This window comes from Pipistrellus hanaki (genome assembly GCF_964339955.1).
Source record: "Pipistrellus hanaki genome assembly, chromosome: 20".
NCBI classification, from domain to species: Eukaryota; Metazoa; Chordata; class Mammalia; order Chiroptera; family Vespertilionidae; genus Pipistrellus; species Pipistrellus hanaki.
In genome coordinates, this window is record NC_140522.1 from 14,351,774 (window position 1) to 14,365,414 (window position 13,641).

The 13,641-nt window shown below is 51.3% G+C and overlaps 1 gene segment (V, D, J or C); it reads left to right on the forward strand.

Annotated features, from left to right (window-relative positions):
• The window catches only part of LOC311614045 (Ig delta chain C region membrane-bound form-like), a 38,017-nt gene extending 24,707 nt beyond the window's left edge, over window positions 1-13,310 (forward strand). Inside the window, exons 2-5 of the C gene segment in view lie at window positions 8,617-8,880; window positions 9,194-9,283; window positions 10,654-11,070; window positions 12,829-13,310.
• Window positions 13,311-13,641: the final 331 nt, after the last annotated feature.

Genomic DNA, 13,641 nt, shown 5'->3' on the forward strand with positions numbered 1-13,641 from the left:
TGTGGCCTCATCCTGTGTGTGTCTGTCCCCAGCTCCCCTTCTCACAAATTCGCAGCCACACTGAATGGGGCCCAGCCCAAGCCAGGGAACTCTTAACTCACTCATCACACCTCCATCATCCCAAAGAAGTTGACTTCTGCAGGACTGTGGGAGAGGGTAGGATGTCAGTGTATAAATTGGGACACACAATTCAAGCAGCAGTAGTCTACCCGCTGACTCACCAAATTCATATGTTTCTTTCAGGCAGAATACCCCATCCCCACACTCCCACAGGTCTGACCCATCCAGCATCCCCTCTCAGTCCCCAATCTCAGCTAAACCAGGCAGGGGAGTCACGAAAGTGAGGAATCTTGGGACTGAGGGCTCCCAGCCACGGACTATGGAGTAGACTCGGGATCTACAGGCTGGACAGCCCCATGGCCAGCATTTCCATGCCAGAAGGAGGAGACAGAAGGAAGGGGAAGGAGAGGCCATGGCCCCAAGCAAGTTCCAGCCTGAAGGGCAAGCACCATTAGATATTTTGTAATTGATTAAAAAGAGAAAGAGAGAAACTTTGATTTGTTGTTCCATTTACTGCTATGTTCATTGGTTGCTTTTAGTATGTGCCCTGACCAGGATGGAACTGTAACCTTTGGTGTATGATGGTGACACTAACAAACAGTTACCTGGCCAGGGCCCAAACCCCATTAGATTTTGAGGCCCCAGAAGATTCCTCAGTCCACACTCTGCCCTTGGGGCCATCCCTCTAAACAGGGCTGAGTCCTCGGGCTCTGGTGGCAGTGGTATCCCACCAGCCACAGATGGCCTTCAGTCCCAGCAAGCCTGCTCCTGCTGCTCCTCCTGCTGCTCCTGCTGCTCCTCCTCCTTCTCCTCCTCCTCCTGCTTCTTCTGCTCCTCCTGCTGCTCCTCCTGCTACTTCTTCTGCTCCTGCTGCTCCTCCTGCTGCTTCTGCTTCTCTTGCTGCTCTTCCTGCTGCTGCTGCTCTTCCTCCTTCTCCTGCTGCTGCTGCTGCTGCTCCCCCTCCTGCTATTGTTCCTCCTCCTGCTCCTCCTCTTCCTGCTGCTCCTTCTGCTCCTTCTCTTCCTCCTCGTCCTGCTCCTAATCATGTTCCCACACCTGCTCTGCTCCAGTAAGACTCCCACAAGCTCTTCCTGATTGGTGCTGAGCCAACTGCTGAAACCAGGGAGTCAGGGGCATGACCCTTGACCTGCCCCTCTGCCCTGTTTTAGGAGCCTGCTCTCTCAACAAGCTAAGAACCTCCCAGACCCACCTAGCCTGGTCCCTCCACATGTCTCCTTCAGCTTCTCTTTCCTCACATTCCCACAGGGCAGCAGAAGAGGCTGTCAGCACTTTTCCCATGAGCCCTACTTTGCAAAAAACAGTAGAACAGAATTCAGCCACATCCTTGGTTTCTTCATAGGTCCTCCAGTCTCCAGTGCTCAGGTCCTGCTCTAGTTCAAGGCCTCCCGCCTTTGGCTCTGAATGTCGGCATTCCTGACCAGGGGTCAGGCCTTCTCTCTAGAGCCCCTTCCCTTCTAGGGCCCACACAGAATCGCCTTCAATGCTCATTTTCTACCAGTCTCTCCACCAAATTTGGATTGTAGCAGTTTTTCTTTTTTAAATGCTTTTTTACAAAATTTATTTGTAGTGTTAAGAGTATTACAAATGTCCCTACTTCTCCCCATTTTCACCCCTCCACCATGCTCCTGCCCCAGCCCCAGCCTTCACTTCACTACTGTCTGTGCCCATGGGTTATGTATATATGCATATAAGTTCTTGGGTTAATCTCTTCCCAAACTCTTCTCTCCAACTGCCTCTGAGATTTGTCAGTCAGTTCCATGCTTACAGGGCTCTGGATCTATTTTATTCATCAATTTATGTTGTTCATTAGATTCCACATATAAGTGAGATCATGTTATATTTGTCTTCCTCTGACTAGCTTATTTTGATTAGCATAATACTCCCCAGGGCCCTCCATGCTGTCTTAACAGGTATTAAATGCTTCTTTTTTGTAGCTGCATAAATAACACGTGGTGTAAATGGACCACTCATGTTTTTATCCACACTTGGGCATATGGGCTGTTTCCAGATCTTGGCTATTGTAAATAGTGTTACTGTGAACATGGGGTGCATCTATAATTTCAGTGGTGTTTTGGGTTCCTTAGGATATATTCCCAGAAGGGGGATTGCTGGGTCATAAGGCAGTTTAACTTTTAATTTTTTGAGAAAACTCCAAACTGTCAAATATTCATTGAGTATAATGGCTTGGGTCAATTTCTGGGGTCTCTGTTCTATTCCACCCATCTATATGCCTGTTCTTGTGCCAGTACCAGGCTGTTTTGATTACAATGACCTTGTAGTATAGTTTGATATCTGGTATTGTGATCCCTCCAACTTTGTTCTTCATTCTCAAGATTGCTGTGGCTATTCAAGGTCTTTTTGTTGGTGTTCCATATAAATTTTTGAGTACTTTTTCTAGATCTGTGAACTGTACTGATTCCAGCATTATCAAAATTCCAAAATCAGATAAAGACACTACAGAGAAAAAACAATTATAGGCCAATATCTCTGATGAATATGGATGCTAAAATCCTCAACAAAATATTAGCAAATCAGATCCAGAAATACATTAAAAAGATCATATACCATCGCCAAGTGGGATTTATTCCAGGGATACAAGGTTGGTAGAATATTTGCAAGTCAATAAATAAAATGCATCGCATAAACAAAATGAAGGATAAAATCACATGATCATATCAATAGACACAGAAAAAGCATGTTCATAGTGATTGCATTGACTCTGTAGATCACTTTGGGTAGTATGTACATTTTTAATGTTATTAGTTCTTCCAATCCATGAACATGGTATTTGCTTCCACTTGTTTGCATCTTCCTCTATTTCTTCTTTCAATCGCCTATAGTTTTCTGAGTACAGGTCTTGCACCTACTTGATTATGTTTATTCCCAGATATCTTATTTATTTGTTGCAATATGGGATTATTATATGGGATTGTTGAACTCTCTGAGAATTCATTATTGGTGTATAAAAATGCCATTGATTTATGGATGTTAATTTTTTATCCTGCTTATTTACTGAATTTATTTGATAAATCTAGTAGGTTTTTGGTGGAGTTTTTGGATTTTTTTAAAAAATGTATAATATCATATCTTCTGCAAATAATAAGAATTTCACTTCAAATTTGGATGCTTTTTATTTTTTCTTCTTGTTTGATTGCTGTGGCTAGGACTTCCAGTACTATCCTATATAATAAAGAGGTAATATGCAAATTGACCCTCACACCTTCACAAATGGCTGCCTATTACCAGGCTGGCATGGGGGTTAGTGAGGGATGACCAAATAACTGAAAAAGCAGGCTGTGTAGGGTGATCTAGTCGGCAGGGGGGTTAGTGAGGAGCAACCAAACTACTGAACAAGCAGGCTGCATGTCGTGACCAGAGTGGCAGGGGGGTTAGCGAGGGACATCCAAACAACTGAACAGCAGGCTATGTGGGGAAATAAGGCTGGCGGGGGCCGGGGGGGGGGGAGGAAAGTTGGGGGTGACCAGGTTAGTTGCTGTGTCACATAGATTTGGGGTTGTGTATTGATTTTCATTTGTTTCCAGGAAGTTTTTTAGTTCCTCCTCGATCCCATTCATAACCCATTCATTGTTTAATAGCATTCTATTTAGCCTCCATGTATTTGAGTGTTTTTAGTTTTCTTATTGTAATTGATTTTCAGTTTCATGCTGTTGTGATATGAGAAGATGATTGATATAATTTCAATCTTCTTAAACTTGTAAAGACTTATTTGTGTGCTAATATGTGGTCTGTCTTTGAGAATGTTTCATGTGCACTTAAAAAGAATGTATATTCTGCTGCTTTGGTATAAAATGTTCTGTAAATGTCTGATATAGTGTTTCATTTGAAGTCACTGTTTTCTTACTGATTTTTTTTGGTCCGGAAAAATGTATTAAGTGAAGTCAACAAGGTGTTAAAGTCCCCTACTCTGACTATATTACTGTCGATCTCTCCCTTAAAGTCTCTAGCAGTTGTTTAGTATTTTTAGGTGCTCCTTTATCGGGTGCATATACATCTACCAGGGTTATATCGTCTTGTTGGATTGATTCCTTTCTATTATGTAGTGACATTCATTGGCTCTTGTGAAGTCTATTTTGAAGTCTATTTTGTAAGATATCAGTATTGCTACCCCCATTTATTTATTTTTTATTTTCATTTGCTTGGATAATTCTTTTCCATCCCTTCACTTTCAATCTGTATGAATCTTTTGTTCGAAGGTGGGTCTTTTGTAGACAGCATATATATGGGTTATGTTTTCTTACCCATTAGCTAACCTATGTCTTTTGATTGAAGCATTTCATCCATTTATATTTAAGGTTATCATTGATAAGTATTTGTTTATTGCATATATATATATATATATATATATATATATATAAAAGCCTAAGTGACAGTCGCAACCAAACGAATGACTAAACAGGCTGTGTGGGGCAACCAAGCTGGCAAGGGGGTTAGTGAGGGATGACCAAATGACCAAGCAGCAGGCTGCGTGGGGCAACTAGGTCAGGAGGGGGGACAGTTGGGGGAAACCAGGTGGGCAGAGAGACTGTTGGTGGTGATCAGGCTGGCAGGGGGGTAGTTAGGGGCAACCAGCCAGCAGGTGGGGGGGGGGAGGGCCAGTGAGAGATGCTCAGACTGGTAGGCAGAGGCAGTTAGGGGTGATAAAACTGGCAGGGGAGCAGTTAGGGGCAACCAGGCAGGCAGGAAGGTGAGTGGTCAGGAGCCAGTGGTTCAGGATTGTGAGAGGAATGTCTGACTCCTGGTTTAGGCCTGATTCCCAGAAATCCCCTGAGGGGTCCCAGATTGGATGCAGGTTAGGCTGAGTGGACTCTCTCCCCCCGCCCCCACTCCAATGCATGAATTTGGATCTCTAGTATATATATCCTATATAATAACAAGGTAATATGCAAATTAACCCTCAAGCTCTCACAATATGGCTGCCTTCGACCAGGCTGGCAGGAGAGTTAGTGAGGGACAACCAAATGACTGAACAAACAGGCTGTGTGGGGCAACCAAGCCGGCAGGGGGGTTAGTGAGGGAGGACCAAACAACTGAACAGCAGGCTGCATGGGGTGACCAGGAAGTGGGGGGGGCCATGAGGGTATACCAGGTGGTGGGAAGGGCCAATTGGGGGTGACCTGGCTGGCAGAGAGGGGCAGTTAGAGGTGACCAGATCAGTAAGAGGGGGCAATTAGGGGTGATCAGGCCAGTGAGAGGAGTGCAGTTGGGGGCAACCAGGCTGACAGGGAGAACAGTTAGGGGAGACCAGGCTGGCAGAGGGGAGAAGTTGGGGCGACCAAGCTGGCAGGGGGTAGTAAGGGGTGACCAGGCTGTTGGGGGGAAGGGGAGTTAGGGACAATCAGGCTGGCACATAGAGGCAATGAGGGGTGAACACTCCAGCAGGGGAGTCCAGTTAGGGGTGACCAGGCAGGCAGGCAGGTGAGCAATTAGGAACCAGTGGTCCAGAATTGTGAGAGGGATGTCCTCCAAGGGGTTCTGGATTGGAGAGGGTGCAGGTTGGGCTGAGGGGACCCCCATCCTCCATGCATGAATTTCATGCACTGGGCCACTAGTATTTATATGTTCTTACAACAGTCCCTTTAGCATTTTTTTTTTTTTTTTTTTTTTTTTTTTTTTTTTTTTTTGGTGTGGAAAGCTCTTTATTTCACTTTCAATTTTGAATGATTGTCTTGCTGGATAGAGTAGTCTTTGTTTCAGAGCCTTGCTTTTCATTACTTTGAATACTTTCCCTTTTGTCCTATAGTTTTTCTGCTGAGAAATAAGGTGACAGCGTTATGGGAGCTCCCTTGTAGGTATCTGACTGTCTTTTTCTTGCTTCCCTTAAAATTCTCTCTTTGTCTTTAATGTTTGCCATTTTAATTATGATGTGTCTGGTGTGGGTTATTTTGTGTTCATCTCAATTGGGATTTGTGTTTCTTGATCCTGTATGACTTTTTTCCTTCACCACATTAGGGGTTTTTTCTATCATTATTTCTTCAAACAGGTTATTTATCCCTTGCTCACTTTCTTCTCTCTCTAATGCCTCTGTGATGCAGATGTTATTTCATTTCATGTTGATCTAAAGTTCCCTTGAACTCTCCTCATGTGTTTTAAGTTTTTTTTTTTTCTTTTTGCTGCTCTAATTGAATGTTTTCTCCTACCTTGTCTTCCAAATCACAGATTTGATCATCTGCTTCATCAAGCTTACTTTTAATTCATTCCAGTGTATTCTCTTATTTTAATTAATTTATTTTTTTAAATATATATTTTTATTAATTTCAGAGCAGAAGAGAGAGGGAGAGAGAGATAAAAACATCAATGACAAGAAAGAATCATTGATTGGCTGCCTCCTGCATGCCCCACATTGGGGATTGATCCCACAACCTGGGCATGTGTCCTTAACTGGAATCCAACCTGGGAGCTGATGTTCTATCCACTGAGCCAAACCAGCTAGGGCTTCAGTGTATTGTTTATGTCACATATAGTATTCTTTATTTCTGACTGGTTCTTGTTCATGGTTTATATGTCCTTTGCCATGTTAATGTAGTTTCCACTAAGTTCCTTGTAGTTCTTACTAAATTCCTTAAGCATCTTTATAATCATTACTCTGATCTCTATGTCTGATAGGTTACTTACCTCATTTAGGTCTTTTTCTGGAAATTCCTCATTTTCTTCCATTTGGAGTTTGGTTTTTTTTCTCCCCATTTTTGTTGTCACTTTGTGTTTATTTCTATGTATTAGATATACTTGATATGACTCCAAGTCTTTATGGTGTAGCATTTTGTAGTAAATATGGGGCCCACTCTATGCTGTCTCTTTGAACTACTGAGCTGGATGCTCTAGGAGTGACCCTTTTGTGTGCTATTTGGGCCCTCTTGTTATAATTGGGTCTTGATTACTGTTGTCCCATTCATGGTTGGGATCTCTTCTCAGGCTGGCTGACTGTGAGGTTCAACCCCAACTGCATTCTCTGAGCTGCTGTACAGGTGCAGTCTCAAGGTGGTTTCTGCCCTTCTTTGTTTAAAGTCTCCTCTCCAGCCAATCTTCACCTGCTCTTTCAGGGTGAATATTCTCCAATTTAGTTTAAATTCCAGTGAAATTCTGGAAGGTTATGGGAGACAGATCCCCTACTGGTCCACCATCTTCCAATGTCCCCTCTGTAGAGAATGTTAATAAGAATTTATTTGAATACAAATGACGACAATCTGGAAAGCAAGATCTCAAATGCTCCCCAGTTTGGGTTTTCTAACCCTCACCTCAGACCTTCCAGGCCTCCAACCACCACTCAGTTCTAAAGCTACAACCACACTCCTAGGAGTTGGTGACATCACACCCCACTTCTGGTACTAAGGTCCACATTTATTTCCTACATCACCTGTACCATAGTCCCACAGACCCGTGGGCTTAAACAACAGAAATTCAGTCATAGACCTGGAGTCTGGGAGTCGAGGTCAAGGGTCACAGGGCTTGTGATCCCAGGTTGTAGGGGGATGGCCAGGCCCTCCCCACTGCTGCTCTGGAAGGTGCTGATGCCCTCCACTTGTAGAGCTCCTCTGTGCATGGCCTCTCCCTGTGTGTGTCTCTGTGTCCAAGTCCCTCTTCTGTCAGGACAAAGTCCTATGGGATTTGGAACCACCTGAGTCCAGCAGGACCTCATTACCTTATGGGAAGGGGGGATAGTCCCACTGAGAAAGCACAGGAAAATATGAGAGTAGGGTCGCCAGATGCTTGGGAGAGCAGTGCAGTGGGCTCTGCCACCAGAGCACCTGCAGAGAGGGCACGGTGCACTGCCCAGCCAGATGGCTTGCATGCTGGCTGAATCGCAGGGACCTGTGGCCCTGTCCCAGCACCCGCAGGCGATGTGGGGGCAGGGACATGGGAAGAGGTGGGGGCTTGGAGAAGAGGTGCCATGAGACTAAGATGGAGCAGCACCTTTAGGGACCCCAGATGGGCATGTCCACCTTGGTCACCCGGGTCCCCACAGAAAAGATGAGGAAGCTGTGAGCCAACCCACCAGGGGACTGCCAGTCCCAGAGCCCAGCATCCATGAGTGACAGCCCTACAAGCATCCAGACCTGAAGCACTTGCAGGGAGCCAGCTGTCTGGACATTGGCTGATGGAGCTGTGTGCCCCCAGATTCCCCTAGGACAGGACTGAGCATACCCGCTGAGACCAAAGTCACTGACAGGCTGGTCCCAAAGAGCAGAGCCCATGGGAGCAGAAATGGGGACCGGAATGGCTGACCTCACTGCTGCTCAGGTGATGACACACAAGTCCAGCCATGCTCTGTCTCACCTGCCTGGCAACTGAGGCTCCCAGGCTCATACCCCAGGGCACACCCTGGCCTGGGGGATCCCTCCACCCCTTGCAGTGTCATGGCAGGGGTTAGACAGGAGATGCATAGAGCAAGGGGATCAGGGTTTGTGTTGGCCTGCCCTCCAGGGCTCTGCCAGTCCTCCCAGGACTGGGACCTCCCCTCACACTGCCCTGTGCCCTGGGAGTGCCCGGCCTCACAAGCATTATCTGTCTGTCTTCCAGATGGTGCTCCTGAGGTGACCGTGCTCCCCATGGTCACGGAGTGCAAGACCCCAAAAGCAGGCTTGCCCGTGACCCTGGCCTGCCTGGTGATGGGGTCCCACTCAGCCACCTGGCACAACGGGACAGAGAAGCTGCTTGCAAAGGACATTGTGATTGGGAATCTCACGCAGAGAGTCACCTACCTCCTCTACCAAACTGTCACCTGGAAGCCTGGCTCCCTCGTCTGCAGCGCCAATCACACTTCCAAGACCCTACAGTGGCCAGGTGGGTGGCCTACAGCATGTCCCAGCATCTTCCAGGACCTGACCTCAAGGACCAAAGCAGGGACTGGGCCCGATGGGCACTCAGCCACCCCCCAGAGGGGCTCGCTCCCTACCCCCCACTCTGCCCTCAGCTGCTCCAGCTCCAGCACTCAAACCCAGTCCCTTCCACCCCTGTCCCCGGAGTGCTGGAGGCAGCAGCCTAACCCGGCCCCTTCTATGCCCCTCCCCCTGCCCAACCCATGTCTTCCCGTCCACCCGGCAGCCTGTCCACAGTGTTCTCTGATCTGGGCTGCCAACTGCCCCTCTGATTTCAGCATCTTGGGAAACCCAGGCCCTCTCAGTGACCCCCGGGCCACCTCTCTCAGAGAAACCCATCCCAGCCTCCACCACTGCCAGAGCCCCAGGTGAGGAGCCCTCTGCCAGCTTACCCCCGCCCGCCTGTCTGTGCCTTAGGCTGCCTCCTCCGGTCAGCCCTCCATGACTTCGGGGAGTCTTCAGTCACATTGAGGTCAGGAAGGCCGGGGCCCTGAACTTACGGCTACTGAGTGCCTACCATATGCCAAGCCCTGTGTTGAGTGCCACTGAGGCCCTTTAGGTGCCTAGGTCACTATGCAGGAAGCATGGTGGATAAGAAGGGCCCCGGGCCAGCACCGGGACATGCCTGCCCATGGGCCTGGCTGAGACATGTGCTTGCTCTGAAGGCTTTTGTGGGGACTCATTGCCAGGACAGCCAGGAGGGTGGAACCCGCCCCCTAGCCCTCACAGAAACACAGGCACCTCCTGAAGCCTGGGATCTTGGCATGCCCCGCGTCTGCCACACCAAAAGATGGTGCTCCTGCTCTGAGCGGGCTGCCAGTGCCAGCAGAGGTGTGCTGGACAGACACAAGGCATCCCGACCTGCGGTGGCCCCACCAGATTGCTGGTCTGCACGCCCACACTCCCAGCTGCAGTTGTTGCCTGCTGTCTGGTGATGGGCCTTCCAGTATCAGACAGAAGGAGACATATTTACCATGTGTCCTTTTATTTTATCTTTTTTTTTTTTTTTTGTTACTCCTCACCTGAGGATTTTTCCATTGATTTTTAGAGAAAGGGTAAGAGAAAGGGAGAGACAGAGAGAAACACTGATGTGACAGAGACACATCGATTGGTTCCTCCCACACACATCCAAACCTGCGCCAGGGATTGAGCCTGCAACCGAGGTATATGCCCTTGACTGGAATCGAACCCGGGACCCTTCAGTCTGTGGGCCGATGCTCTATCCACTGAACCACACCAGCCAGGGCATGTCCCTTTACAAGCGCGCTGCTCCTGGCCTGCTGTCCATCTGTGGCCTGTTCACCTGGTGCCTGTCATGCCCTAAACCATAGAAGAGGTTGCCATACGGATGGTCCTTGAGCACCTGGCAGTCGGTCACGGCCACCAGGCCAGCAGGGTCCCGCCAGAACCAGAGCAAACTCCGGGCACCAACACAGGGACCATGTGGCCTGGGTGCGGCTCAGAGCTGTACCTCACAGCTGGGACCATGGAGTGGCCACAGCCCTGACCTTGGGTGGGCCAGGAGGTGACTCTCCTCCTCCAACCATTTCCCCCTCAGGGCCTCCAACCCCCTGAACCCAGGGGTCATGAGGGATCCGGTCACCATGCCCAGACCCCGGCCTGTGTCCCAGCCAGAAGGTGGGGTGCTGGACCCCTCTCTCTGAGGCCAGTGCCTGGGGCCGGATCAGGGGGAGCAGGGAAGGAATGGGCCAGGGCCTCCCATGTCCTCTCTCCACAGCCCCTCCGGCCACCTCCGCCCACACGGACACACATCCTCCAGAGGCTGCCCATGGCCCGGGCACACCTGGGCTCCTCCCCACAGCTGCCACGGCCCCCAGCAGCCTCACTGTCCGGGTCCTGGCTACGCTGGGCGCTCACGCCTCTGCCGGGGTGGCCTCCTGGCTCCTGTGCGAGGTGGCGGGCTTCTCACCTGCGGAGCTGCTCTTCACCTGGCAGGAGGGCTTGCGTCAACTGGACACAGCTTGGTTTGCCACCGCGGAGCCCACGGCCGAGCCTGGAAGCACCACTTTCCGCACCTGGAGCGTCCTGCGGGTCCCGGCCGCCCCCAGCCCCTCGCCCGCCACCTACACGTGCGCAGTCAGGCACCCGGCCTCTGGGAGGCTGCTCAATGCCAGCTGGAGCCTGGACACTGCAGGTGAGCCCCCCCAGGGCACAGGGCTGGGGGGCAGCCCGGCCAGTGGCCTGTGGTCTTTGCTGACCCCGGGACAGCCCCACTCGGCTGACTGGGTATCTGGAGTTTGCACTCGCTGTCCCCACACTAGGTGATTTGGGTGACCTGACACCTGTCAATCTCACCCATTCCTGGTGGCCCCATTCTGGATGCTAGTCCAGGCGGGCAGGCGGCGCCACCTCCCCAGCCCCCCCGCCAGGTCCAGAGAACCAGCCATTTCCTGTGAAGACAACCCCATCACTGGGCATGGCACAGGGCCTCCTCCAGGGCGGACATCGGGGCGTCACTGCAGACGGCTCTCCCCACAAAGATGTCCAAGCCTCTCCAAGCCCCCAGGTTTCCTAGGACCCAGCCCAGCACCTTGGGAGCCCGGTGCACCCTGAAGGGAGGGCTAGACCCCACGCTGACTGTGGAGGGCACAGGGACCCGCAGGGGAGGCCTCACCCTCCCCTCTGAGGCTTTCCGCCAGGTCGCCTGTTGGGCACAGCACCCAGACCCTGCCCCGGCTTCACCCCCCAAGCCCCAGGGGGATGGGATGGGCACGCTTGGCCAGGCCACCCAGTGCTCACCTGCCAACCTGTGCCCCATGTCCACAGCTCCACAGGCTGCGCAGGTCACAGAGATGGCTCTGCCCGCCGGGCTGGTCATGAGGGATCCGGGCCCCAGGCCCCAGGCCCTAGCCCAGCTCTGAGTCTCTGTGGTGATAGACGGCTGCTCTCTAAATCTCCATTTCGCCTAGGACCCTGAGTCTGGAATAAATCACTAATTACTCGAAGAATATGATGATGAGAAAACAACGTTGCACAAGCTTTCCATTGTTAGATGACAGACTGCAAAGCCTTGGCACTCAATCTTACCCGGCCCACCTCCCACACCCCATACCACCAACAAGGGGCCCGGCACCTGTGCTGCATGCTGGTTCCCAGGCCCACTTCCTGTCTGACCTGGGCAAGTCCCCCTCCCAATCCGGCAGGATGATGATGTCATACTCCAGCCTGGAGCATGCCCTGGCTCACAGCCCTGCCACTCCTCCCGCCACCATCCAGGCCTGCACCCCTCCTGGGCCTGGCCTCCTGCCCCTCCGTCCTCCTGGGCCAGGCTCTCTCCCAACACAGAGCATCTGTGCATGCTGTTCCTCTCGCTTAGAATGCTGTTCCCTCCTCTCTTTGCCTCGTGGGCAATATCTTGTTTTCCACAGCTCGTCACAGCTGCCACTTCCAGATACTGTATGTACTTTTAACTATTGTTATTGATTTCAGAGAGAAAGAGGGAGAGAGAGAGATAGAAACATCAATGATGAGAGATTGGGGATAGAGCCTGCAACCCAGGCATGTGCCCTGCCCGGGAAGTAAACCATGACCTCCTGGTTCATAGGTCGATGCTCAACCACTGAGCCATATGGCCAGGGCCATGGCCAGGCTTCCGGGCCATTCCCTGTGCGTCTGCATCTTCTTACAGCTGACACCTCCCTGGCTCTCTGGTCACACATTTGTGGACTTATGTGCCCAAGTTTCGTTCTGGTTCATTGGCCCCAATCGTTCTGTGACCTACCTGGTTCTGCTGTGCCAGGCACAAGCCTAGCCATGAGAAGGCCAGTTGCAGATGCCCGCTGAGTAGGTGATAGGCAGGCACCGGATGGTGTGAGCTGTCACCGGCATGCAGCTGCCTCTGTGCGCTCTGAGGCCGCAGGACTGACCTAACGTGGCACCGCTTCCTCCCCAGATCTGGCCCAGCCCCTCGGGGGCGCCCTGAGCATGGACGAGGACTGTGATGGCTCTGCCGATGTGGACGCCGCCAGCCACTTGTGGCCCACCTTTGTGGCCCTCTTCCTCCTCACCCTGCTTTACAGCGGCTTCGTCACCTTCGTAAAAGTGAAGGGCAGGGACATCCAGGGGGCTTGCTGGAGCCGGCCAGGGACCGTGCGGAGCCGGGAAACCTGGGCAGGAGGGCCGTGGGCCGTGGGCACTAGCCCGGCCTGAGGGAGCCGCCCAGGGCCCTCACAGGAACACTGCAAGCCTGGCTGCAGAGCCGGCCCTGACCTGAGCGCCAACCCCCCTCCGCCCCCCGGCCCCCCACCCGCTGGCTAACCCATAAACAGTTCTGGCTCCTTGCACTGCCTCCTGTTCTGTCCCAGTCATCATGACCCGCCTCCGGCCACAGAACCAGGGTGCTGAGAGGCTGCTCACAGCAGGACTGCCACGGAGGGCCCGGAGACCCGTCCACACAGTGGACTGGGCTGGGAAGCCTATTCCCCACTGAACACACACACGCAGGCTCACTCTGCAGGTGCAAATACAGCTCACACAGAAGCAACATGCACCATGCACACATGCAACATGCTTCTGTACCTAGTTCGCACACATATGCACACATGTGCACTCACACACAGGCACATGTGTGCCAGCCTACAGCAACATACAGGCTTCACACACATATTCCCAGAACCTGTCAGTCAGGATATTGAGGTGGGTGGGCTCTTCCTGTTGCTGGGCAGTGTCATCAAAGAAAGAAGTTGGCACTCATCTCTGCATGGCC